The sequence below is a fragment of the Ambystoma mexicanum genome, chromosome 2q, assembly GCF_040938575.1.
Source record: "Ambystoma mexicanum isolate Mex_15411 chromosome 2q, UKY_AmexF1_1, whole genome shotgun sequence".
NCBI classification, from domain to species: domain Eukaryota; kingdom Metazoa; phylum Chordata; class Amphibia; order Caudata; family Ambystomatidae; genus Ambystoma; species Ambystoma mexicanum.
The window spans coordinates 107915654-107943274 of record NC_090924.1 but is presented as its reverse complement, the minus strand read 5'-3'; the positions used below and the strand labels follow the sequence as shown (position 1 = coordinate 107943274).

At 47.2% G+C, this 27621-nt stretch overlaps 1 protein-coding gene across 3 annotated transcripts in view; it reads left to right on the top strand.

The window, feature by feature from the left end:
- LOC138569199 (histone-lysine N-methyltransferase 2D-like) overlaps positions 1-27621 on the top strand; it is a 538746-nt gene that overhangs the window by 224170 nt on the left and 286955 nt on the right. The window lies entirely within an intron of this gene.

Genomic DNA, 27621 nt, shown 5'->3' with positions numbered 1-27621 from the left:
TGTTCTCCCCGCTTTTTTGATCGATCGGTCCCCTTGTCTGTACAGTTCAGCAGGTGGTCATATCGGTTTAAAGTGTTCATTCCCTCACAGAGAGGAGGCTTGGGTGGAGGCTCCAACCCTAGCTCCTTCAAGCAACTCCCCAGCAATAGAGGTCCAGCCTGTTTACGTACTCTCCATTCCGGTGAGTAACACACCATCATGGTGATCCCTGTCACAGGTTTCCCCCTTTCTCACCTGTCTTCGCTACTTGATAGATTCCGTTGTAGAAGTTTTCTTCCTTATGGTTCGGGTCTTGTACAAGCAAGCTCGGCCGTCTTCGGCTTCCAGTGTTCATTCAACTTCTTGTCCGGGATCGATAGTAAACTCCAGGAAATCCAGGAAAAAAATAAGGGAAAGAAGCACTAGGACGCGGTGCACGAATTCCGGGAGAAGGTTGGGTAAGAAGGAGAAGGGATAGAATAGAGCAAGGGTCCGGAACCAGGAAAGCAACAAAGTTCTGTGAAAGCGAACTACGGAGCACACGTCTAGCCACAGCTAACAGTAGCGTTGAGACGCGCGGAAGCGCGGTGGTGTGGCTATTTTATCGAGCGTGCTGCAATGAACGGGAAGACTGGTAAGCAGTGTTCAGTGTTTGCGGCCATGTTGGTAGTACAACAGAGTGCAAGCCCTGGCGTGACAGGGACCAGGAGGCCCAGAAAGGGCGTGTCCGATGGGTCATGACAGATCCACCTATACTACCTTTGACCACCAATAATCTCCCTTCCAATGCTTTCTTTACTTGGGGCTGGAAATCCTCAGTTGTAAATGAAATGGAACTCCCACCCCTCTCATTTACCCCACCAGAAGCCCAATATGACTCCCGTATTGGTGCACTTGGTATGCGCCTTTCTTCACCCGGCAATAACCTTGTTTCTTACTTCATCGTTATATCTAAACCCAATCTTTGGAATTCTCGCACCAACAAAGAACATTTTGCCGGGGAGTTCAGGCATTTCACATTAAGGGTACCCACTTTGATCACACTTCTTCCCCCATTCCTCAATCCCTCTATCCCCACTATCGTGAGACTACAACATAACTCCTGACCGTTCCTTTAAATCTGCCCCTCATCCTAATTTCCCATTTCTCCCCTGCACACCATCCAAGTTACAGAATCCCTGTTCCCCCGCCCTTGCCCTCCTTCATACCCTGATTCCAACACTCCTAATCACCCCCCAACCCTCCGAGACACGCATTTACGCAATGGACCCATAGGGCAAGCCTCCCTCTGTCCGAATTTCAAATCAACTTTGTGTGTAGCCCCCTCCCTTATAGAACATCGAAATGTAAAGATTAACATTGCCCCCGCCAGAGCTCAACAACCTCCCCAAATGTCATTTCACTGGCAAAGGTGTCCCCAACCTGTGACATTTCCTTCCACCGGGACACGTTTTCATGGGGACAGTCCCCTTAGCGAGAACTTTTTCACCTCTGCCCCCTCAGCTGACATGATTCCCCTCCTCCCGTGCATAGTTTGTGAGATGTTAAAGGGACAGGGTTGCTTCCTCACCCGAAGTGATCCTGTAGTCCTTCTCCTTAAACTCGAAAAATCGGGGCAAATGGCTAGGTCCATTTGTACCTTATCCTCTTGTCATTCAACCAGGCCGTGAGGGGCCTGCAGTCTCTCTGCTTTGCAAGTGTGAAACTGGACAGGTCCTTATCCGTTATATTCTTATCCGTTCTCCTTCATACTGAAGATCTGGGTGGCGTCTCGGCATTGCCAAGACTGACACCTTTTCTGCATAATAATGGAAGCAAACCACCACGGATCTTGGGCCCTTTCCTCCACCCCACCACCTCTTTGAGCTCTTCCCAATAGCACATCCTTGCCGCCCTCTCAGAGAAATACATTATTAACATTCTCTTTAAACTTCCTCCACACATCCCCTCTCGGCTCCTTTAGGCCTGTAACTCTCAAGTTATTTCTCCTTTCCAGATATCGTCCTACCTAGTCTCCAATTCCAAGAGTCTTGATTCATATCACATCTCCAGTAAGTACCTGCTGATCTGATTATTCTCCATTCCCTCCTTTCTGTTTCCAGTGAGCCTTCCGTCAACCCTATCTTTTGATATTACCCCTTTTCAACTCCTCAGGGCAGCTTCTTTAATAGCCCAGAATCCGGACAATAAGAATCCATCCAATGCCAACCAAGAGGCTGTTGTGGCTAGTTCACCAGGGGTACCACTCTTCTACTCCCCCCTCCCCCCTCACCAGTGTAGAACAGTGGCCCTTGCAGAAGTCAATGGGGACACCTCCTTCAGTCAGCCACTTGAGCTATCAAATGGAGAATTCACATTTAACAGCCCACGACCCTACTCACATTGGGATTCATTCTTCCTGACTGTTCTCCATTGGGAGCCCTGCATATATAAAGGACTCCACTCAGCGAGTTCTAGGTGCCAAGTCACCTCCCTGCAGAGCATCAGCAACAACCACCGATTCCCAGCTGTCACAACTGAGTCACCGGCTCCCCCATGGAGAAGTCATGCTCCTCCCTCTCGAGCGTCCTCACCCTACTCCGTCTCCCGACTCACCAGGGTGCCCTGCACTCTCACACCGAAGTCAGCTCCTTGGGCAGAGCTGCAGACAAGTGGCGTTGTCCTCCGGGCTGCGTTCAGCCGCCTTTGGAGCTGCCACGATGTCCGCTGCATGTCGCTTCTCCATCCATCAGACTGGAATCACTCGCTCGGCTCCAAGGGCCAGGGCACCTTCCTGCCGGACAGCACACCAGTGTGCGGATAAACACTGCCACTAAATATATATACAGTGGGAAGGAACGGGAGAAAGGGTCTCCCAGATTTCTTTTTTAAAAGCTCCATTTTAAAATGTATCTTTTGAAAAACCTTTAACTGCCTGGTGTATTGCTTGTTTAAGTGGGGGAGCCTCTAGCTTATGTTCCCTTGTTTAACAGCAAGGAGGGTAGTTGAGCATAACAATTGCCACTATTTAATGTATGAAAAGTACAACCTCTCGTTTAGCAAAATCTTATTATTGTAGAGAAAACCCTCAATGCTCACACCAGAAAAAAATGCAACCCACTAGGGAAAAAGGCCCAGCACACCTCTTGCAAGGAGAACAAAGTTTTATTTCTTCAGAAATAGAAGTGCACCAGCAAAGCACTCTGCTGTCACGGAACGTTCTGGCAAAATCAGTACAATCAACACTTTATGAAGGCACACAGCATCATAGGTGATGTAAATTACATAATGTACAAATCCAAATAGCTGGTTGGTTGAGACCCTATACATAGGCTGCCTGCTCCATAAGGGATGCCAGACCATTAGTCCCAGCCCCTTCTGTCCATCTTCTATGTGGGCTCCTCCTTGCGCGGCATTGGGTATGAAACTACAATTCGTGATTATGTAAAGAAAAACAATGCAAGCTCTATCTCTAACCTGATGTGCACCTGGTACTGCCTTCAAGAGAGCAAAAAACATTAGGGAACACTTGGTTCATTCCTCTTTCTCCAGACCTTCACCACGCACCGGTCTTTGAGATTTACACAAAACCACAGGTCACTACCCTTGTGGTTCTTGCTCAGTTTGCAGATTTACAAAGAAGATCCTTACATTTAAGTTTGGCACCGAAGAATGGACTTTGAACAACTTATCCAATTGCAAAAGCAATCAAGTTATCTATTGCATCGAATGCCCATGCGGCCTTCGTTACGTAGGACAGACCATGCGCAAAGTGGGGACTCGCATTTCGGAGCACCACTCCCGAATTCGATGCAAAAATCTTACTTCCCCATTGGTGGCACACTACCTGGCCAACCACCACACTCCAGATGACATTTTGTGGTGGGTCCTGGACAGAATTCATACGGGTCAGAATATACCAATCAGACACTCAGAGTTGGAAAGAAGATGGATCTACAGACTTGACTCACTGGAACAAGGTCTCAATGAACAAACCCCCTTTTGAAGACCACCAAACCTATAGTGACCTCTCCCGCAGCAAACATGCTTGATCTGGCCTTTTTCAGCCCTGGACCCTCCCCAACACTAGCTCAGGGTCCCGCTTCCTAATCTTTTTCCGATTTGACGCATTTAGTCACACCTTCCATTTCTCCCCCACTGCAGGAGCCTACCACCCCTTACACCCCAGGCTTGACAGGACCTCACAGATCCCGTCTCCCCGGTGTCCATATGGCTCTCAGGGAATCAGTCACCACTGCATTTATTATCATGCAGTTGGTCTTTAGCAGTGCTTCACTTTCCAGGGGCATACCTCATCTCCTTGTGGCACACATCACAAGTGACACCAACACTTCTTCATGTGCTGTCCCAGCCGATCCGACTCGAGTTAGATCCCAGTTCTATTTCCGCACGAAGCACGCGTGAGGATGACGGGCTATCACTCGCCCTCAGGGCGCTGGCAACCTTTCTAGTCATGCACAAAGTACGTGTTCGTAACGCCCCGCCCCCTTTTTGCCACCATTGGCTGGCCCCAACGCATACCCACCTGCCAATCCACCTGAGCCAAACTTGTGGCTCCGCTGCTCCACTTAGCCGCATTCGCACGACACACAACCTTGCACCGCCATTGGCTAACACCAGCACACACCCACCTGCAACCTTTCTAGTCATGCACGAAGTACGGGTTTGTAACTCCCCGCCCCCTCTTTGCGACCATTGGTTGGCCCCTACGCATACCCACCTGCCAATCACCCTCTTTGGCGGGTCCTTATTGGGCCCCACGTGAGCCAACCTTGTGGCTCCGCCGCTCCACTAACCCGCATTCGCACGGCACACAACCGTGCACCGCCATTGGCTAACACCAGCGCACACCCACCTGCCAATCATCTGGAAGGCAGTTTGCGATTGGGTGCAGCGCGAGCTGCCGGGAGCTCCCACTACGCCTTAGAGGCACGCTTCCTGCGGTTGCCAAGACAACCAGTCCTCTTCGGCACATCGTTGTCGCAGTCCGCATTCCATACGGCAGCCGCCAGAGGAGCAAGACACCTCGCGGCTTTTCACTACTCCCCTTGGCCACGTCCTACGAGCATCGCCATTCATCAATTCAGGCAAGACTTTCTGAACAAACCCCCCCCCCCCTCTGTTTGCCTCTTGCCATTTTACCCACCAAAACATGGTGAGGACACTTCCCAACAGAATCAGTTCTCTTGACTTGCACCTCACACCAGATGTCTGTAGGTGCTCATAGTTATTAACTTTGCTCCTCCTTTTTTCCTCATGTTAGCCTCCCACGCAGTACCGCGCTCTGGGACCATTACCGCTACAAATACCTACCGACTTCAGGCTCCATCCACGAGTACTTTGACGTGGACCTAGGCGTCTCCAACTACGGATCAATTGGCGGTCCTCGTTCTTTTCTCTCTTCACTTCCTCCTGAGAAGACACTGCCCAGGTAATTTCCTTTCCTGACCAGACCGTGCCCAGCATTTTCCTTGGGTTCCCTTGGTCCCAACAAACGCTTTCCATTTATTGCTGGTTACTTCCCTTCCTCAGGTTCCAACTGCTCTGTCCATTGTTGATGACCTATGGACCATTAAGAATTTTAAATGGACCTTCCCATTTCCCCGCTTCAGCAACAAGCAACCCCCCCCTCCTAGCCTTCCACGGCTCCCATCCATTCCATCCATTCTAGGTAAGTTTATCATTACCCCTCTAGCCTGTCCTGCCTCACCCGCCTGGACCTTGGCCTTCTGACCGGCGGGTAGCAGCCAGTGACCCTTGCATTACTCTCCCAAAGGGGACCCAATGCCACAATCTTTTCTCTCTGCCCCCTGTTTGGGGGGAGATTCATCAGAACTTTTCCCGAGACTTCCTTCTCCGCATAGGGGCTTGTTTGTATGTGGCTATGAGATGCACCTCAGACTCGACTAGGATCGAAGTCTGTCTCCTTGACCAAATCCCTATTTTTGCATGCCAAATAATTTTGTATAGATCCACCTCCATGTTTGATTTATTTCACGTCTTTATCTATCTTGGTGACTCATCCCACTTTTATCTATTCTCTTCTTTTTTTCTCTCTCCCCTTTTCACCAACGCAGGGTCCTGCTAATTATCGCCCTGATGAAGCCGAAGTACATTCTCTTTGCATGAAAAGTACCTATTTACCAATTCTGTTCCACCGAAACGCTTTCTTGTACCACAGGGGAAACAAGGTCCTTCGCAACAACATTTGTGGACCACCAGGAACCATCTTGCTCATGTTGCATTTTCCACTGATGGGATCATGTCACCTATGTAAAGCACCCACATTTCATGTTGCTTATCTATTCCCCCTGTAGCGTTGGCAGACCCTATCCCGACACATAACATCCTCAGCTTTGGGAATTGACTCTAATCACTATAGAATACTGCTTATTTGCTCTATTTCAGTTGTACTCATCACTCTGTGTTTTTGCTTTCTGATTGAATCTAAGCATCTCAGTGATAAATAACTGTTTTTTGTCAAGATTGAAAATTGTTTTATATCTTTTTTCGTTTGTGTATTCTTTTTTATGTACTAATTCTCACTTTTTTTGATTGTTTGAAAGTTTCAATACTCAATTTACAAATGGAAGGTCTACATTTATGTTTTTGATTGTATATGATCTTCCAAGTTGGATTTTATTATATGTACCATTTTTTGATATAAAGGTTTAACATCAATATTTCTGAATATCTGTTCATTGTCAAGGAGTGTTTCAGTGCACATATTTGCATGCAAAATTGAGAACCATTTAGGTTATGTGGGTCTAGACCGGGTGAAAATTTCTAATTCATTTATATTTCACACTGGCTAACCCCAAGCATACCAGGACCATTGTTTTGCTGAGATCACCTGGTACTGCAGACAAGGGTTTAGAGGATACTACGTGGTCATTGCATCTAATAGACTACAGCTTGATTACAGACACGCAGGCGCCCGTCGAAAGTGCCACATTCTCGCTTTGGCTATGTTGTTTTACCCCTGCCGGCACCTCGCAGCACAAATCACATGCCCTATGGTGAAGGCAACTGGTCGATGCTTTCTGATCTTTCTTGATCAATTGGGGGTCCAAGTTTTATGTTCCAAGTCGGTGGTCTGGGACTGGCTGGTACCTTGAAATGCTGGGGGTCGTGGGATGGGGCCATCTGGGTGCTATTATCTAGAGCTGGGACAAGGAAGGTCAGAGGCTCGTGCCCTCCTTCTCGTGGGATTGCTTTTTGCAGAGAGCTCTTCACCCACTTGTGGCCATGCAGGGCGCATTCCTTATTCTAGCAACATGAGACAATGAAAGGTCTATGAATCTCTGCAGCTCTGACCTTTCTCACCGGTGGCCGTATTACAACCTATTCCCTATTCCTGCATGCAGACACTTATTTACATGTGTGTGGCTTAGGTTGTGACTCTGGCTGCAGTGCGAAGCTAGGCCCCAACTGCAGTATGGCTGCTAATTTGTAAGATGGTGTGTATGTCCCAATATATTTTAAAGCTAAAGCATACACAACCCTCCCCGCATATAACCTGTGGCGATACCCCCCTCACCTCTGTAACCTGCCTGAGCCACTACTGCACACTTCCAGGCCTCTGCCACATCCAAAAGCGCTTGGGGATTTGGGCCAAACGTCCCCCTTCCCAACACTATTTACATTTAATAAATATATTCTTCTATCCTTTGCGTCTGCTTAGCAGCCTCTTGATGGCATGATATTATATTTCAACTCTGTAGCATAATTTGTTAAATAGCTAATGAAGCCTTTTACTGCCAGCCTTCAATCACCACAAACTCCCCATGAGATAATCCCACTCCTCTCCAAGCCTTTCTCATTTTGACAGTAGCCAATACCCACGGGCATAGGGAGTATTGCTCAATGGCAACATGCTCGTCTTGGAAGCAAGACGACGCAGAGTAACACAGGTTCGAATCACGTGTCCACGCTTCGAAACCTCTTCGGTATTAAGCACGTTTTAACAACAAATTATAATAATTATAATAACAATACCCTCTACGTTGCGTGCCACCACTGGAACACCTATCCCCATAAGTAGAAAAATGTAGCCACTTTTCTAGCCTTCATATCTGACCTCCAAAACATTCTTAACCGGATATGGAACACCAGAAGCCTGTCTGGAAATCCTCTACTCCCCCTGTTAGGAAAGATTTTCTTTTTGTAAACTTCCCTCCATAGTTTCCTATGGAACCCCATTATTTTTCTTCGGTGTTTAACCGTATCCTGACTTTTTGACTTCTTGCCTTTTGTTCCCTTAAGTTGAAAATGTCAGTTCTTCTGACTATCATTATTGGGAAACTTTGTTTACCTTTGAATTCTTGTTTTTTTACATTGCACACAGCTTTTACAATTCAGTTCAATGGGGGCACTTTTGTATCACCCTAACTTTTTACACAAGAGGATTTTTGGTTACTTAACCTAGTGGCAGTATTTAAAGTTGTACCAGTTCTGCATTATTTTTGGTGTGCACATTTATTTATTTTATTTAAAATGATACAGTTTATATATAAACTTTTCATTTAAAGTCTCATATACGTTTCATTAATTTACAACGTTTAGAGAAGGAGCAGAGAACAACACAAAAACAAAGGAAGAACACTTCAGTTTTGATTATATTCTAAAATGTCATTCAAGAATTGAGCAATTGTGAAAATTAGTTTTTTGTTTTTGCCTTCAAGCAGCTTAAGCCATCTGTTATCTCCTTCCTCTTGTTGCTGGGCGATTTTAAATGCCCCCCGTAAAGGGCTCTCTTGGCAGATAATTCGGGACATACCATGACTAGATGTTTAAGGGATTCTATGGCATCTATGTCCTTGCAGTATCGGCAGAATTGTTCATCTTTTGGTATTTTGCGAATGTGAGCTAGTCTTTGTCGCGTCGGGAGAATGTTGAAACGAAGTTTCATGAATATTGTCCGGGTAGTAGGGTTAGGGAAAAGTGTCAGATACTGTGGCATTTCATTCAGAGCTCGTGTATCAAATGATGAAAGTAAATTCATGTTATACCCCGTTTTGTCTTCTGATGTTTTCTGCCAATCATTACTCTTGCAATTTATTTATTGTGATATAGTTTAAATTATAGAATTTACACAAAGCAAAAGAAATAAGTTTCATAAAATTAGAATACCATTAAAATATGCAGTAAAAAACAAGGATAAAATATCATCTTCACGAGTCCAATGTTGACCATGCAGTTATCTATAATACATATATTAATATACAATTGTTCATTCCCTACAATTATTTAGAGTGTTATGTCCAGCCTGGCTTCAATCCTCAGCCAGATAGTATACAGTGCTGTCAACAAACGCATGCTGTTAGAATTAATACAATGGTTCCAAAAAAGATCATCCTTAATATACTCATTGTTGAAGACATATTTATCCAACAGGGGTTTGAATGTGCTGGCCATCTCAGTGCATTCGGTTAGGAGATGCTTTGCCGTTTCCAACAAATCTAGAACTTTCCATAAACGGCATGTTCGCAAAGAAATAGGTATCTTGGCCTTTCTTCCCGTAACAGTTACCGTAGGCAATTCATCCAGTCTAAGCAACAATATAAACCGTCGAAGTCTGACTGATGGACATATGTTAAGGTATCTCTGTGGTTTCTCAAAATCGTAAAGTCTATGTTGAACGAATTTGGAGCTTCTCAGCTTCCCTAGATGCTCAAAATTTTCAATCCAGTCCCAAAGATCTATGCGTTTACACAGAGCCCTTTGAGCTATCTCTGAGTAGCCCCCCTCCCTATTTTGCCACCCAATTTCAGAATACAGTTTAGTCATTTGGTCAATTGTTGTGGTACTCGATTTCTCCCTGGCCATTTCTTGATGGACAGCTGTTAGTAAACCATTACTGGTATCACGAGTCATTTTAGGATAGATTGATGCTCGCTTCTTCAGTACGAGTGCCTTAAGAGAAATCAAGCCCAATTCTAATCTTATTATAGCCATTGGTATACAAGGAGCAAGGCCAAGAATACTACGCCAAAATTTTCCTTCGATTACCTGTAGCCAACCTAGATCCATCTCCGATAGGGATTCTAAGCCATAGATTATGGCCGGGGAGAAAGCTTGTATATACAGCTGCCGAATACCCCACAGCGTAAAACCGCACTGCTTAATGGTGAACCTGTGGAACAGGGCCGTCAATTGAGCCGCTCTAATTACACGCACCTGTTTACAGGCCACATACTCGCCAGTTGTTTCAAAGTCTATACCCAAGTACCGATATTGGGGAACGTAGGTAATATTCACCAGACCTACCTTAAGTGATACACGTGATACTCTCTTTTTTGTGTATCTCATAACCTTTGTTTTCCCCAAATTAATACTCAGGCCATTGACCTCTGCATATTTCCAGAGGGCCGCCGCAGATCTGCGTATTCCACTGATGGTGTAGTCGAAAATCACCAGATCGTCGGCATAGGCCAGGACAGGGCAAGAGGCTTTGCCAATTTTTGGCGGGCAATTGTTTACGGCGGCTATTACTTCGGGAATGTCAAACACATATAGATTATATATTAGGGGCGCTGTGACACAGCCTTGGTTAACGCCCTTATTTTGTGTAATGTTAGGAGTTGTGTGCCCTTCTTCATCGAGTTTCAGTTTTACTGTGTTGTTTTGATGTAATAGTCTCAGATAATATATCAGACCTTTCGGACAACCCATTAGATTTAATTTCCACCATAGACGGCTTCTGGGGATAGAATCAAAGGCTGCCGCAAAGTCTATATATAGAGCATATAGAGGAGGGGCCCCCGGTCTTAAGGCTCTAGTTCGTAGGATATCCATGATCATGATGTTTTGAGAGGTCGAATATCCCTGTCTAAACCCACTCTGGAATTTGGACAGTACACCACAATCCTCAGCCCATGTTTGTAGTTCTTTTAATAATAATGAGGCAAATATTTTCCCTGTGGCATCTAGCATTGAAAGCAATCTGTAATTACCAGGATCAAATCTATTTCCTTTTTTAAACAGGGGGATCAATATTGCCTTTTGCCAAGAACTAGGTATTTTGCCAGTTTTTAAAATTTTCTCGAATAATATACTCAATAGGCTGGCCCAAAAAGTGAGATGCGATTTAATGACAATATTAGATAGTCCATTAGGTCCTGGTGCTCGTGATGATTTTATCTCTTTTATTTTATTAAGAATAGATTCATATGATATATCAAACGGAGCAACTGTTGGAGGACTATCCAATACTGGTAGGTTATTGTCCTCCACCTGCCGGTTTTCCAAGAACCTTTCCCAGACTCTGGTTTCAATGGGATTGGTCAGTATCGCCTTTTGTGGGTCACGTGCCTCATTCAACAGGGACCAGATGTCACGAGTATTCCCTTCACATATGGTCTTCACTGTTTTTTGCCAGGCCAGTAATCAGTCTGCTCTTTTTTTGGCTTTAATAGCCGCTCTGTATCTGTTTTTGATCCCTCTGACTATTACGTAATATCTTTCCCCATGGGCCATATCTTTTTTTACCTTACGGAGCTCAGCTCTTAGCGCTCTTTTCATGTCTCTAATTGCTTTGTCATAGGGCATTCTTTTTTTACTTTCCGTACTTATCATTGACCCGACTGATGACGATGCATGCCTTTCTGAAAAAGCCAAAACCCAGTCTTCTATGTCTTCAATTGACAGCCCTTTAAAATTAGGCAACTTTCTGTCATCTGCCATTCCCAGAGCCTCAGTTGCCAAAGAGATATTTTTATCCGACCAAGAAATCCTAATACCGGATTTATTAGTTTTTACTGTGCCTGTGTTACTAGGCGGAGGCAACTCTCAGGAAATACTAATCTTACATTTCAGTGCGGCATGATCGCTCCATTCATTAGTGATCACTGTCATGTCTGTCATCATTTGTTGGAGCCTAGGGCACACAAAAATATAATCCAGTGTACTATATGAGATCCCATTTGACCATGTATGGTGACCAGGGTAATCACTAGCTGTTCTGCCATTAAGCATCTCCATATCCCAGGACTCAAACAAGTAATCCCAGGCCCCCCCCTCAGGGTCTCTTTTATTGTGTACCATAACCCCGCTTTTTTCTAGTCTGGGATTCGACATTTTACTCACATAGCCTGACATATGGCAATTGAAGTCACCAACGACAAGTACTCCCGAGTCTCTAGATGTGTACAGCCACTATGCCAGTAGGTCTTGAAGTGAGTCCTGTAGTTGTTCGCTTACCTTTGCCCCAGGAGGGTTGTATAGTCTGACCAACAAAAAGGAGCCCCTGGGGTTCTTGAGATCCGGAATTACTTCGACTGCCATCATATTGCTTTCAGCATTGCAGTCAACCTGTCTCGAACCCATAGTATTGACCACCCCAATGGTCAAACCACCATAGGGTCGACCTTTTTCACCCCTCTTTGCTGCCACATGATATAGTGCATAGCCATCCAATAATAAGGGATCTATAGCCCATGTCTCTTGTAAACAAAAACAGTTACATTTGTCCAATAACTTTATTGAACCCTCCGGGGATAGCAGATGAGTAAAGCCACGGGAGTTCCAGGACAGTATCGTTAGATCTCATTGATTAGTAATGATCTCAGGAAGCGCCTCCGCTAACCATTTTAGAACTTGTTGAACTTCAGATGCCACCATCTTCTTACCCTTGAGTAAGCTTGGATAATCTGCTGTTACTGGAACCATATCATCTTCTACTATAGGCCCATCTGGCTCAACTTCATTAAGATCAGCGTCAATTTCGACATCTACTGCTTTTAGCTCCTCTTTATAGTTCCTTAACAGATCTGCTGTAGCCAGGAACTTGCAGTGTAACGCAGATACTTTAGAGTTGGGGCCTTTTAAGGGTTCGACAAATACAAAATCGTCAGATTTAAGGACCCGCAATTGAGGGACAGAGTCCAATCTTGTCACGAAGTCTGAACGCGATAGCCATTTACTATTTTTGCTATGATAGAAGTTCTTTATCAGACATATCCTGTTTCCCCTTGTCTCCCCTTTGGTTTCATTGACAGTCGCTACAGATGTTTCCAGATTTTCTGGGTCCATAGGCATTTCCGTAACTTCCTCTGGTTCAGGCTCTCCGTTGTATTCCTCATCCAACTCTATACTCATTATCTCCACTTCAGACTCCTTGTCGGCCACTTGTTCAGGCAGCAGCCAGCTGGTGAGATAACCCTCTTTGGTCGCCTTCCGTTTCTTGGCTCTTGCCACTCTTTTCCTACTTTTTTTGGTAAGTAGTCCCGTCTCTCTCTGTTCTTGCGCCATTCGTGCCCTAGTACCACCTCTTTTGCCTTTTCCAGCCCTTTTAGCTAGTCTCTGTTGTTTTCGTGAAAAAAGAGGGTTGGGGCTAGGCACGTCCTGCTCAGCTTCCAGGCTATCTTGCTCTTCGGTTTCATTGGCAATGAAAATTGCTTCTGATAAATTGGCTTCAGCCTCTTCAACTGCCGTCTGTCTTCCTTTATTTTCCATAGCAGTCGACTCCGTATTAGCCAATATTCGCCCGGACATTTTAAGCAGAATCTTAAGCGCAAACTGTAATGATGCTACTGACGCCTGGATTTCCGCTATTTCAGAGGCCCCTGGAAAGGACTTATCCTGGGACTCAACTTCCACGTCGGGGACATCCTCTGTGGAGACCATTGACAGATTAGGTGAAAGTGATAGTCTATCTGAGCCGGGACCCACCACAATTGATCCTAAAAGTGAGGTTATGGTTCTATCCATTTGTATGCCACTGTTGATGCTCATACTAGCCGGATGTGGTGTCATACTTTTTTGGATGTTTAGACATATATCTAATAATGAGTTATTGTCTATGTCCTCAAAGTCTATCGATGCTAAAGCCTCATTACCACAATGGGCTGGTATGTCTTCTTCAATAGCAGTGGAGTTAATTTCGCCAACTACATTCAATGGAATTCTGGAAAGAATTCCGTAATCACACCTTGTTTTATGGGAGGCGTCTTCATTACTTTCTTTTTTAACCTAATTTTTTCCATTGCAGTCTCCTTGTTGCAGTTTAACCTTTGCACGTTGTGGTCGTTTGATAAGCATTTCAACCGTAATGTCTTCTTTTGTCATGGCCAGGAGGAGTCGTGACTTCCACTGTTTCAGCACTGTATTATACATCGCCTGAGGGATTTCCTGTAAGATTTGTAAAGCAGGTGATTGTTCTCCATTTATGATTTTTCGTAGGAAATCTAGCTGTTTCCAGAGAACTAATAGTTTTGGTTTTTTTGGTATTGATCTGTAGCTCGTTCTCTTTCATGCATGTTTCTGCCATACTTAGATTTTTCTGTAGCCCTAAGGGTGTCTTATTGAGAAGGACTATGTCATCTGCATACATCAGATATGAAATCGGCACTGAATTGATTTTCGGTGGGTTCAGAAGATATGTTTTGATATTGGCAGAATAGTCCGCTGTGTATAGATTATATAGCGTTGCTGCCAACGGACAGCCCTGTTTTAGTCCGTGCCAAGTTGTTATCTCATCAGTAGTGGTTCCTTCTTTCGTTAATCTAATCAAAATTGTAGTATTGGAGTAGAGTAGCTTAATGGGTTCCAATACCTCTGGAGGGCATTTCCAACTCACCAACTTTTTCCACAGAATGTTCCTGTTTATGGCATCAAATGCCATATGCAGATCTATAAAAGCCGCATAGAGGGCGGTTTTAGATGTTAGTGCTTCATGTTTCAGAACATTTAGAAATAAACAGGTTCACATTTGTCCCTACTTTTGGGGTGAATCCTGTTTGTCTGGAATCGAAGCGGTTGGTCACTTTGGCCCAAGCGGACAAGTTTTTAAGGAGATATCTTGCGAATAGTTTGCCCAAAGGGTCTAACAGGGCAATGGGTCTGAAGTTGTTGGGATCATCTCGATTGCCCTGTTTATAGATCGGTATCAGTAGCGCTTTGGACCAAGTGGTGGGTAATATCTCTAATGCGTTGACCAAGGTTAGAATGTGATCCAAAAGATTCGCCCAAGTCTCTGGATCTCGTTTGAGGACAGCATTGGAAAGTCCATCGGGACCAGGTGCTCTTGATGCATTTAAGTTGTTAATCATCTCTACAAATTGCTCTTTTTCCCAAGTAATAGTCCAGGTGTTTGTACTGATGGATTGATCCAGGTGTTCAATTTGGTTTCGAGATTTATAGAGATTCGTAAAGTGTGCGATCCAGTTCTTTTCTGTGATGTTGGCTACCATCAAATGCTGCTGTCCTGGATTGCTATTTAGCAAATTCCAGAGGGATCGCAGATTTTTATTGCGCAAAGTAGCTAGCCTGGCTTCTGCGTCGTCTTGTTGTACCTTGTACGCATTAGTTTTGTTCCAATTTCTATATACTTGTTTGGCGTTCTTGATCTTTTTGAGATTTTCTACAGTGGGATCCTTTGACCACTTCCGAATACTTTGCCGCAGATATTATTTTTTTGCTGCTATTTCTGGGTTGTAATAATGACAATGGACTGGTTTCTCTATCATGCATTGTTTCGTATGATATGGAATTAGAATCCCGTCATAGTTTATTTTGGTTTTGTCTGACATCTGTGTTTGTTGAAAAATATGTGGAATAGCAGCCAGCTGGTTATTGCTGATTCTTAATCTGGGTGTTGCTCCTGTTATTTCCAGCAAGATAGTGGGGGTGGTCGCATGTGTTGCAATTCCTCCTGCCACTGAGAACTTGAGCATTAGGTGGTCACTTTTGGAGGTAGGAAATACTTGGAAACCTACTAACTTATTGTTAATATCTGAAGACAGATATATATAGTCAATAATTGCAGTCGTTTTTCTAGATGACCAAGTTGGCAGCAAGCAGTTTAGTTTATCATGCGGTTGATTTATTAGTTCAAGGTCCCTCATGTCAATTTCTTTTGTCCACCGGTGTGCTCTTGTTGATAATTGATGAAATTGTCTCCTTTCGCCTTCTGCAGTATTCAAATGTATATTGAGGTCTCCACAGATGATAAAACTAATTTTGGGGAATTTTGCGGCAGTTCTGTCAATTGTCATGAAGACGCCATCCAGAAAATTAGCATCATTTATTGCAATTGGATTCCAGTATACATTAATAATTGCCGTCATATTCAGTGATTGAGTTTGATTTGAAGATGACAGATTTGAGTCACCCTCTATTGCAATAGATATGATAACCAATTGAGTCCAAGGGTTGATGTTTTCAGATTCAATAATTTTCCACAAGGGGGATATTTTTATTAGCGTTAGTAGTCCCGCCGATGGTCGGCCTCTTGATCCTTTTATGGCTGGATTGAGAACAGTTATATAACCATCACACACAGGTGTCTGAGATAGCCAGGTTTCTTGGAAACATATAATTTGAGAGGATTCCAATACAGGATCTAGTGATTCAAACAGATGAGATGATCCTCTTGTGTTCCAGGAACATAGTGTCCATGTGTGTGCGCATTTGCGTTTACTGTGTATGGCTACTAAATGTGGCTAGTGTACTAAAATGGCTGTTCCATGAGATTTCAAATATTTTAAAAAAGTCTGTTTTCGCAGAATTTTGCGGGATTGCAAAATCGCTATAAAATGGAGGGTCTGCTTATAAGGTCATACACTTACTGTTTGTGCGTGTGTGGGGTTGTGTGTGTGTGTGTGTGTGTTTGTGTGTGTGGTTGTGGTCTAATCCCAGTCCGATTCACTGATGCCAGAATGTCTGCTACTGGCGTGGATGGCAAACCAGTAGGTGTCCCTGATTTGACAACTACTGGCTGTTTGAATGGTGCAGATCCTTACTATTGTTGGGCTTGGAATTGCTTCCAGCTCGAATTTTGGATAAAAGAAGGATCTCTGCAGCTATTAGTCAAATCTATGCTGGAGCCAAGAATCCCTCGAAGAAGAGCAGAGCGCTGAAGGTCCGACGTCGGCTTCTGAAGTGGCCCAGCATGCATTGCAGTGTCTGGCAAGGTGTAACCCTGTTCCACTACCTCACGCACTGAGCTGGGTTTCGGCCCTTGAACTAGTGCCACCAACTAGTCATGACAACTTACCGAGGACCCAGCCCTTCAAAAGTGTCCCTGGATTGCCCAGTGGACTGACCAGCTCTCTTGTGGACTACCTCGCCAGAAAAGTTGCGCCTCCATTTGACAACCTCAACAACCCTATTCAGGCTCATCTTCCTGGAGGGGTTGTCCTTTTCGTTTCTGTTCCTTATTTGGAAGGGGAAGAGGACAGGCCGCACAAAGGGGACAGAAAAGATTCCCTCGTGGTGGACGATGGGGTGTTAAATCAGCCCGAGCAGCGGCATCTTTGCCCTCAGCTGCTGCTGCAGCTGCCTCTAAGCCTCTCTGAGGCCTTGATCCACAAGACCCCTGTGGGAGGCCGAATTTCTCAGCATCTGAACGAATGGCGGGCATTACTTCAGGGGCCTGAGCACTGGAAACAGTAGCCCAAGTTACTGCCCTCCCTTTCTAAAAAGGCCTCGGAACCATCTACCGGGATACAACTCTGTCAAAATTCCAGATCTGCTCCTTGTGCAGGAAATTTTAACCATGCTAGAGAAAGGTGCAATAAAATGTGTACCTGTAGCGGAGAGGAACAAGGGTTGGTACTCCCCTCTACTTTCTCATTCCCAAGAATGACGGAGGATTGAGACCCATCTTGGACTTAAGAAACTTGAACAAGTTCCCCAGGAAGGACAAGTTCAAGATGGTTTACCCTTTCTCAGATCCTTTAGGCTCACCAACTCCAAGACTGGTTGGTATCATTGGACCTTCAGGATGCTTACTTTCATGTGCCAATCCATCTCAAGCACAGAAAGTACCTGAGGTTCGCGGTTCTCATTTTCAGTTTCGAGTTCTGCCATTTGGGCTGACCTCAGCCCCGAGGGTTTTCACCAAGTTGATGGCAGTAGCGGCAGCAAGTCTCAGGAGAGGGGGCATTCATGTCTACCCCTCCCTGGACGATTGGCTGATCAGGGCTCGTTCACCCAAGCAAGCCCAGGAACATCTCAGTATTGCCTGCCACTCCCTTCACAGACTGGACTTCGCCCTCAATTTCAAGAAGTCCTATAGGATACCATTCCAAAGACTCCAATTCATCCTCTGGCAAAGCCTCGCCCCCATGGTGAGAGCTCAACACATTCTGCAGATGGTAACAAAGTTCCAGAATGCGCAGCATCTGCCGGCTTTCAATTTTTCTGAGGTTGTTCGGCCTCATGGAATCCTTCATTTTTCTGGTGCCAGAGGTTCGATTGAGAATGAGATCCATTCAATGGGCCCTCAGGACTCAGTGGTCCCAATTCTCAGTGAAAATGTCAGATCAACTGCAAGTTCCGAGCAGAGTTGCTCAGGACCTTTTATGGTGGGCTTGCAAAGACAATATTCTCAAGGGAGAATCTTTTTGGCAACCAGATGGCCGGAGATGACAGTAGTAACGGACGTCTCACTCACGGGGTGGGGAGCCCACACCAATGAACTGACAATCAGCGGTCGTTGGTCTACATCGGAGTCTAAACTACACATCAACCTTTTGGAGCTGAGGGCAATCAGACTAGCGCTGAAAGCCTTTCTGCCCTCTGTACGGGGAAAGAATATCCTGATGACAGATAACACAGTGGCCATGTACTACCTCAACAAGAGAGGAGGGGCAGGATCACTACCACTGTGCAGAGAGGCAATGCAGCTCTGGTTCTGGGCAATACAAGAAGGAATCTCTCTATCGGCAGTTCAACTAGCAGGAGGACAGAACACGGTGGTGGACGCTCCAAGCAGGTAGAGCACAGTGTCCCACGAGTGGGAACTTTCTCAGGAAGTCCTTTAAGAGATCTTCTGCAGCATGGAGTCTGGCATGGATTCACATGCTCATGAATATTCCCCGTCGTCAAGCTGGGAATCGTCGGTAAAGAGAAAATCACTTTCATTTTAATTTCTGAACTGTCTTGCTCCTAATAACCAATCACTGGTCTCTGGGTCATACTGCCCCCAGCCAATGACTGCCCTCTACCTAAGCCCCTCCCCTGGCAGCCATCCTCAGATTTTTACCGCACGTTCAAGTGTTGGGAGTCCTCATGCTAGAGTTCTCGAGCTTTTACTGTGTTTTCTGATTTTTTTAAAGAGTTTAATCTCATTTTTTAAGTCAATCGAGCCTCAAGCTCCACCGTTTCTACTTCCGATCAACGGGGACCCGTTTCCGAATTTTCTACGCCCCTCAAGGGCAAAGTTTTCATCGAGTTACGCTTCTTGGAGGATTCCAGAAGATCTTGAGGCCTACCCCGTGGACATGGCCAAGGACAAAGGAACTCGACGCTCGGATCCAAGCTGTTCAGGAACTGCCCTGGATGCGGATTGTAGAATGTCTTCAAGGAGGACGAGCATTCTAGATGCCTCTACTGCTTTGACGAAGACAAAACGCACGTGGAGAAGGACTGTGCGTTTAGCAAGAACATGTCGGAGCGGACCATGAGGGATCGGCGTATCCGCCTCACCAACTGGCTGGAAGGGAAGAGCCCAGCGGTAGATGAGAAGAAGAGGTCCGAGCGGTCTTCTAAGTCCTTTGAGGACGCTCTGGCGACAGGGCCCCAACAAAAGGCAAAGCACTGCGTGTCCGCAGGCACCGGGAGCGCCGAACGGTCGGGCTCCTCGGCTGCCAGGCACGGCGCACTTTCACTGACGCCATCAACCACGAGCCAACGATCTGGCTTGGGGAAGAGGAAATCGGAGAACCCAGGTAAGCTTCTGGAGAGGTCCAGGTCGATCCCGACGGAGACAGCCGAGGGGAAGCGAGGCAGTGACCCTCCCCCCCAAGGTGAAGGCCTCAAGCGCGCCTAAAGTCGTGAAGGCCTTGATTCATCCAGCTAAGGCCTCTATCGAGGGAGTCGTGGCAGCCCTGGCGAAGCCTGTGGAGGCTACCCCAGTGGAGGTGACCTCGGGCCCTAGAGTTTCCCTGCCACCGCGGAGGGAATCCTCTTTTCAGCCCATCGATAAGACCCGCGTGAGAACCCCGGTTTTAGAAAGAGGGGGGGGCGGTGGCCATCACGGACATGGATACAGCCGCTGAAGAGGAGCTGGCTGGAGTCGTGAAGACCCTGAACAAGAAGTTCGAGGAGGTCCGGTCCCATGGGAGGGATCCCGACGAGGCGGACGAAGAGAACGACGGTGGTGCCGACGAAGTTCCCGTGGAGGCGGAGGATTCCACTCCCCAACCGTCGCGCCCGTCGCATGCCGGTACCCGAGCCACAGGACACCTCAGGAGCCATCTTGATGTCGATCCAGGCCTTATGTACGGAGATAAGGACGAGGTTGCCCTTATCCAGCAGAGCCTGGCCCGTCGGGAAGCCCTCCAAGCAAGCAGAGGAGAGTTTATCCCCCCCCCGCCCTTTCAGCCTTTGCGGCCCTCAGTCTTCATCTCTTTCTCCTGATCCTAGGGATGACACGGGAACAGAGATGGCCAAGATGGGGACGGATGACGATGGTGGTGACGACAGGATGGGCCTTCCATCACCACCTCCTCGGGCCTCCCCGCCTGACGAAATTGGCTCCTTCCATGCCATGTTCGCCAGGGCATCCAAGCTCTTCGAGCTCTGCCCCGAAGAACAGAAGAAGGAAGGCTTCCTCTATCAACGGCGTGAGGCCAAAAGGAAGACCGTCCTCTCAGTCCTGTTACTTGACGAGATCTGGAACGAAGGGCTGTCGCTCCTGAAGAACCCGTCCACGACTCTGGATTCCGCCCATTAGGGCGCAGCCGACACCGGATTCGGTCGTCTCGGCGGCGACCAAGAAGAAGGTGGTGGGGGCTATGGCTTCAACTTCAACCTCCCCGCCGGACGGCGAGGGGAAGAAACTGGACGCCATGGGACGACGGGTCATCTTGTCGGCGGCGACGACGATTAAAGCGGCCAACGCCATAGCGATTGTGGCCCTCTACGACAGGGAGCTTTGGTTTAAGATCGCTCCTCTGCTGGACTTCCTCCCGGACGACAACAGGGCAGAGGCCCTGGAGATCCTGCAGGAAGGTGAGGTGGCGTTGGACCACGCCATAACGGTGGCCAGGGACATTGCTGACACCGGTTTCCACCAGTTGGGCAACAGTGTTTGTCTTCGACGGCGTGGTTGGCTCAATGCGACCGATTTCCGCCAGGACGTGCAAACTAGCGTTTTGGACATGCCCTTCGACAGGAACAACCTGTTTGGCAAGACAGTGGACGCGTCACTGCAGGCCATCAAGGTCACCCTCCAGCACGTGCTGGGGCAGCTGGAGGAAGGCGACTTCCTATCGTCGCTGGACTTGGAGGATGCCTACTTTCACATCCCCATTCTAAAAGGACATCAAACGATTCTCTGATTCGTAGTCCAAGGGCTGCACCACCAGTTCAAGGCCCTCCTTTCGGATTGAAGTTGGCGCACAGGATATTCACCTAGTGCCTAGCACCAGTGGCGGCACAGCTGCGCCTGCCGGGGATCCACGTCTACCCCCTACCTGGACGATTGGCTCATCTGAGCAAAGACAAGAGAACTCTCAGTCGGGCACACAGCAAAGACCGTGCAACTGCTCATGGATCTAGGATTCTCCATCAACTTCTCGAAATCCCACCTGATTCCATCGCACTGTTTCTGTGAGCCAGGCTCGACACAGTAGCGCGATTGGCCTCTCCGTCGGAGGAAAGGAAGAAGGCCATCCTGGGCAAGGTGCAGCGGCTGTTGGCCATGGACGTGGCGATGGTGAGGTCCATCAAGTCCCTTCTCGGCATGATGTCCTCATGCATCTACCTAGTGCGCCTGTGCAGACTGCGGATGCGTCCACTGCAAGAGTTCCTTGACGCCCGGTGGATGCAAGTGGCGGGCAGCTTCGAAGACAGGGTCTCGCTCAACGAGACCTTCCGCAAAGCGATCCGGTGGTGGGGCACCCACGTGCATCTGGCGGCGGGTACAGATTTCCATACCCTGGCACATCAGGAGACGTTGACGACTGATGCCTCCCTGGAGGGATGGGGAGCGCACACCGTAGATCTCCACGCAAGAGGCCTTTGGCTCCCAGAGGAGAGGTCACTGCACATCAACGTCCTGGAGCTCTAAGCCGTGTTCTGGGCCCTCAGGTCTTTCCTTCCATCCCTCAAGGGCAAGGTGGTGAGGATCTTCACCGACAACACCACCACGATGTTCTACATCCTGAAGCAGGGAGGCACCAGATCCCCAGCCCTATCCAAGGGGGCCCAGGATCTGTGGCACTCGGCCGTCGCCCAGGGGATGTTTCTGGTGCCCTTCCACCTTGCAGGAATAAAGAACACCATCGCCGACTCACTCAGCAGGGAGCTGCGCTCGTGCCACGAGTGGGAACTGCGGCAGGATCAAGTGGATCGGCTATTCCAACAATGGGGCAATCCCCAGATCAACCTTTTTGCGACGGCGACGAACACCAAGTGCTGGAGGGTCGCCAGCAGGTTTCCCCGGCCGGGGAGCATGGGCGATGCCTTCTCATTCCCCTGGGACGGCCTGTTCCTGTATGTGTTCCCGCCGTTGCCGTTGCTGCTGCGACTCATCAACCAACTCAAGCGGTCCCGGTAAAAGATGATCCTCGTTGCACTGGCGTGGCCGAGACAGATCTGATTCCCGGACATTCTGGACTTGTCAGCGTCCCCCCCCAGTCAAACTGCCGACAGACGTGGATCTCCTCATCAGAGAAGGAGGCGCCATCCTCCATCACGACCCCAGGGTCGCTGAACTTGCAGGCCTGGCTCCTGCAGCACTAGAGTTTGGAGGGTACGATATCCCAGCGGACAGCAAGGAGGTGCTTGCAAAGGCCAGGGCGTCCACAACTAGTGCTATGGACATAAATGGAAGAGGTTTTCTGTCTGGTGCCGGGCACAGAAGATTACCCCTCTGCGGATTACGGCCCCTCAAGTGCTGCCGTATTTATTGTCGCTGGCCAAGGCGGGGCTGGCCCATGCCTCCATCAAGATCCATCTGGTGGCTATCTCCCACTATACCAGAACTCAGGGGCACTTATCCCTGTGGTCCCATCACCTGGTGAAAGAGTTCATGAAGGGACTGTTCCGATCGTTCCTGCCGGTGAAGGCTCCGGTCCCGGCGTGGGAGCTCAACGTGGTGCTGACCAGGCTCATGGGGCCGCCATTCGAGCCTCTGTATACAGCGCCGTTGAAGTTCCTGTCATGGAAAACAGCGTTTCTTGTGGCCATCACCTCCGCACGACAAGTGGGAGAGATCCAGGCCCTCTCCTGCAAGCCTCCATACCCGACTTTCCACAAGACAAGGGTGGTGCTGAGGACGCACCCCTCCATCGTGCCCAAGGTGCCGTCGGACTTCCATTTCAACGAGCCCTTGGTGTTACCCGTTTTCTTCCCGTCGCCGGCCGAGAGTACTTTGCACTCGCTGGATGTAGCTAGAGCGCAGAAGTTCTATGTGGACCGCATGAAGAGTTTTCGGAAGACATCACAGCTGTTTGTGAACTTCGGACCTGTGAACCAAGGGAAGGCCCTCTCGAAGGCTTCTATTTCCAGATGGCTCTCCAGCTGCATCATGCATTGTCACCGGTTGTCAAACCGACCGTTTTCGGCCGTTCGAGAGCCAATTCGACCAGAGCGATCGCTGCTACCACAGCTTTCCTATCTGGTGTGCCCATGTTGGACATCTGCAGGGCTGCTACGTGGAGGTCGACGCACACCTTCACGAGAGTCTACTGCGTCGACCTGGATTCCAGGGAGGAGTCGAGAGTTGGCCAGGCAGTGCTGCGCAACCTGTTCGCCTGAAGGTGGGCCTTGTGAAGAGGTAAGAGATGATTAATGTTGAGTTGATGAAATGCTTAATGTTGAGCCTTGCCACCTCCCGTGGTTGTGCACGTGTGTACTGTTATGTATTCTTGTATTTATGAGCATGTGAATCCATGCCAGACCCCATGCTGGAGAAGGAACAAGTTACTTACCTGTAACTGTTGTTCTCCAGCATGGGTCTGGCATGGATTCACATGCAAACCCTCCTTCCTACCCCTCTGCGGCTCTTCACTTGGTCCTACTGCCACTTTACGTGCTACCAAATCTGAGGATGGCTGCCAGGGGAGGGGCTTAGGTAGAGGGCATTCATTGGCTGGGGGCAGTATGACCCAGAGACCAGTGATTGGTTATTAGGAGAAAGACAGTTCAGAAACGAAACTGAAACTGATTTTTTCTTTACCGAGGATTCCCAGCCTGACGGGGAATATTCTTGAGCATGTCAATCCATGCCAGACCCATGCTGGAGAACAACACTTACAGGTAAGTAACTTGTTCCTTCACCCTTTGGGGAACCCCTCAAGTGGATCTGTTTGTGACCGGTGTCAATCGGAAGTGCGTACAGTACTGCTCCTGGGAATTTCCCCCAAGAGATGCTCTAGGGGACGTGTTTGTGGTGGACTGGGAGTTTCCATACCTATACGCGTTTCCTCCTGTTCCTGTCATTCCTCACATGATAAGGAGGTTGAGAAAGTTCGAGAAAGCCATGATCCTAATTGCTCCGGATTGGGCCAGGAGGACGTGGTACCCGGACCTTCTGGACATGTCCATCTGCTCTCCAATACGTCTTCCACAAAGAGAGGATCTTCTCTCGCAAGAGGAAGGTCGGCTTTTCCATTCAGAGGTCGAGACACTCAGCCTTCACACATTGTTTCTGAGAGGTTGAGATACAAGGATTGGGACCTTCCGAATGACGTAATGGAGATTTTGCTTTCGGCCAGAAGGCCAGCAACCAAATCATTGTACCAGTGTCATTGGAATAAATTCAGTAACTGGTGCAAGGACAACAATATGGATCCATTTCAATGTGGTACTCCTATGGTGCTTTCTTTCCTTTAGTATTTTGCTCATCTGGGGCTCCAGATTGGAACCATAAAAGGATACCTGGCGGCGCTTTCCATTTTTAAGCACTCCTCTGAAGAGGTCTCCTATTTCCTTTGATTGGTCAATTTCTGAAGGGACTCACTAATGTCCCTGCTTGGGATGTGTTAACATGTCTAACTTGTATCCCTTTGGAGCCTTTACATTTGTGCCCGTTAAGGCTCTTAACTCTGAAAACTGCCCTACTTGTTACATTAACATCAGCCCGCAGGATAAGTGAGTTGCAGGCTCTTTCATGCAAGCCTCCTCATACTACGTTCCATAAGGATAAGGTTGTCCTCAGAATAAAACCAAAAGTAGTCTCTGACTTCCATTTATCGCAGAAGATAACGCTACCAACCTTCAACCCTCCTCCTCATTTGGGCAAAGAGGAAGAGAGGCTGCATAGGCTAGACACAAAAAGGGCTCTAATCTTTTATATTGCAAGGATGGCAAAAGTTTGTCACAATGATCAACCTTTTGTGGGATATACCGGTCCCAAATTGGGTCTGGCAGTAACTAAACAAACTATATCAAGGTGGATTACACTGGCTATTGGAGAATGCTATAGACTTGCGGGAAAAGACCCACCAGAAGGGCTCCGAGCTCATTCCACAAGGGGCATGGCAATCTCCGGGACTGTCCAAAGGGGTGTCCCTATTATGACATCCGCTCAGCGGCCACTTGGTCGTCCATTCATCCATTTGTCAAGCATTACTGCTTGGATTCCTCTTCCACTCAGGGAGGTCTTTTTACTAAGTCAGTCCTACATTCGATTCATGTTGAGATTAATTAGTACTCCGTCCTCCGAATTGTCACTGCTTTGGGTGTCTATCAAAGATGAGGAATACGTGGAGGACGCAATCCATTCGAAGAACAAGTTACTTACCCCCTGTTAACGTTATTTCGACTGGGTGATCCTCCCACGTATTCCTCATCACCCCTCCCAGCCTACCATGTGTACTATTTACATGTATTACACTCTGCGTTTCCTGAGAGCTTGCGGTCTGGGGTACGCCTGGTTAGTTCCTCGAATGAGGGGAACAAAAAAACAGAACTGAAGCCAACGGGTGCTGCACGAGCTGTTTGTACTGCTGATGACGTTGACGCCAGACGGAAGCCCTCGAGAGACGTTGAGGCCACGACATCTAGCACAGCGCCCCCTGCAGGGAAACAATTTTTCCGAAGCAGCAAAGCTGGCAAGATAGGAATATCAAAGATGAAGAATACATGGGAGGAACATCCAGTCAAAAAAAACATTACCAGGGGTAAGTAACTTGTTCTTCTTTGCCAGCGGGTTGCATCTTGTATTTGCACCCGATCGGAAGAATACTCAAACCTAAAACTCCTGAACACATCTCACCGGAACAAAGGGCGGAAGATATCATGACACCCTGATGATCCACAACGACATCTGGGAAAATAGGATTCAAGGGATGTGGGTGGGGGGGCATGGAAGTATGCATCAGTATGCTTGTCTCCTTCCTGTCGTCCCTATGATAACATTGGGAACCAGTCCCTTTGTCTCCTGTCTCCGCTCCACTCACCTTTGGTCATTGAACCTGGGTCGTGTATCCTGCCCTGGGTTAGCCTTGGTTCTGGAAGAAAGGGCAGAACTTACCTATCCTTGGGTAAATTTTTGTAGAACTTTTAAATAGTTTGAAACGAATCATCACCTCAAGCCCCTTGATTAATGTTTACAAGGAACACATACCTGTGAGAAACATTGTGTTGGACCCTGTGACCTTTGGGCACAAGACCCCATTCATTTTGGGATTTGGACTTCTAAAGTTAGGATATTGTACTTCTGACGGGTTCCCATCATAATTCTGCATCAGCATTACTTACCTGCAGTTGGTTGAGCTATTTGATGAAGTATAACAAGTGAACATACTTTTGTTTGCTTATATTTGTAGTCTAGTATTATATGATGGTACTACCGACTAGTTTCATTTTTCAGTGTGTTCTAAAGGCCTAACATAAATAACTGTATTTGTATAGCTGACTGTCTAAATTGCATTATTGTTTGCTATTCTGTGTGGACTCATTGAGGGCCCCTGACCCCACTCACTCTCCTGAGACTAAGCCTTGATTGCTCTTCCATGTACCTTGATTGTGTTTTGGCTAAACTCTCAGAGCTCCATGTTCATCATACCTAGGGTGACTTCCTAAAATCTATTCTCCAGTGCAGTTTCGAGAAATCCATCTTAATGTCCCCTTCAAGCCCCCACCCCTTCATTGCACTAAAGAAATCTAAATCCTGTACTATTGTACCCCATGTATTTTCTTTTAATCTACTGGGAGGGAGATGGGTAAAAGGGAAATGAGAAAGAAAGGGGATTTCTAGTGCAAGAAAGAGCAGAAGAGAAGAACAAAGATTAGTAAGCGAGCGCCACAAGAATCAGTGAGGGAGCAAGAGATATATAGGTGTTCAGAGATCAGGCACAGAAGGGATTGAGTGAGGGAAAAGAACTAGGAAATACCATATGGTTTTAATAACCTTTTATGAAGTTTTCCCCTGCAATGGTTGCCTCTGAGATGAGATTTAGATGAATCCTGGAATGGAAGACATGTTAAGGAATATTTGGAAGTGATATAGGGGTTTCCTATTAAGTTGTACAAGCTGAGTAAAATGACATTGCTACAATGACGGTATATGACCAAATATCACTGCCTTTGGTTCTTTGCCATTGCGGAAAAAGTGTCAAGATAAAGTGGGGAAATAAAATTACATAGGATAGGACCCTAAGGTAAAAAGAGTAATTTGGCGGCTTGGTATGGATCTTTGCACATGCTGTAACATTTTTGACATCCTGGAAACTTATGGTGGTTCAG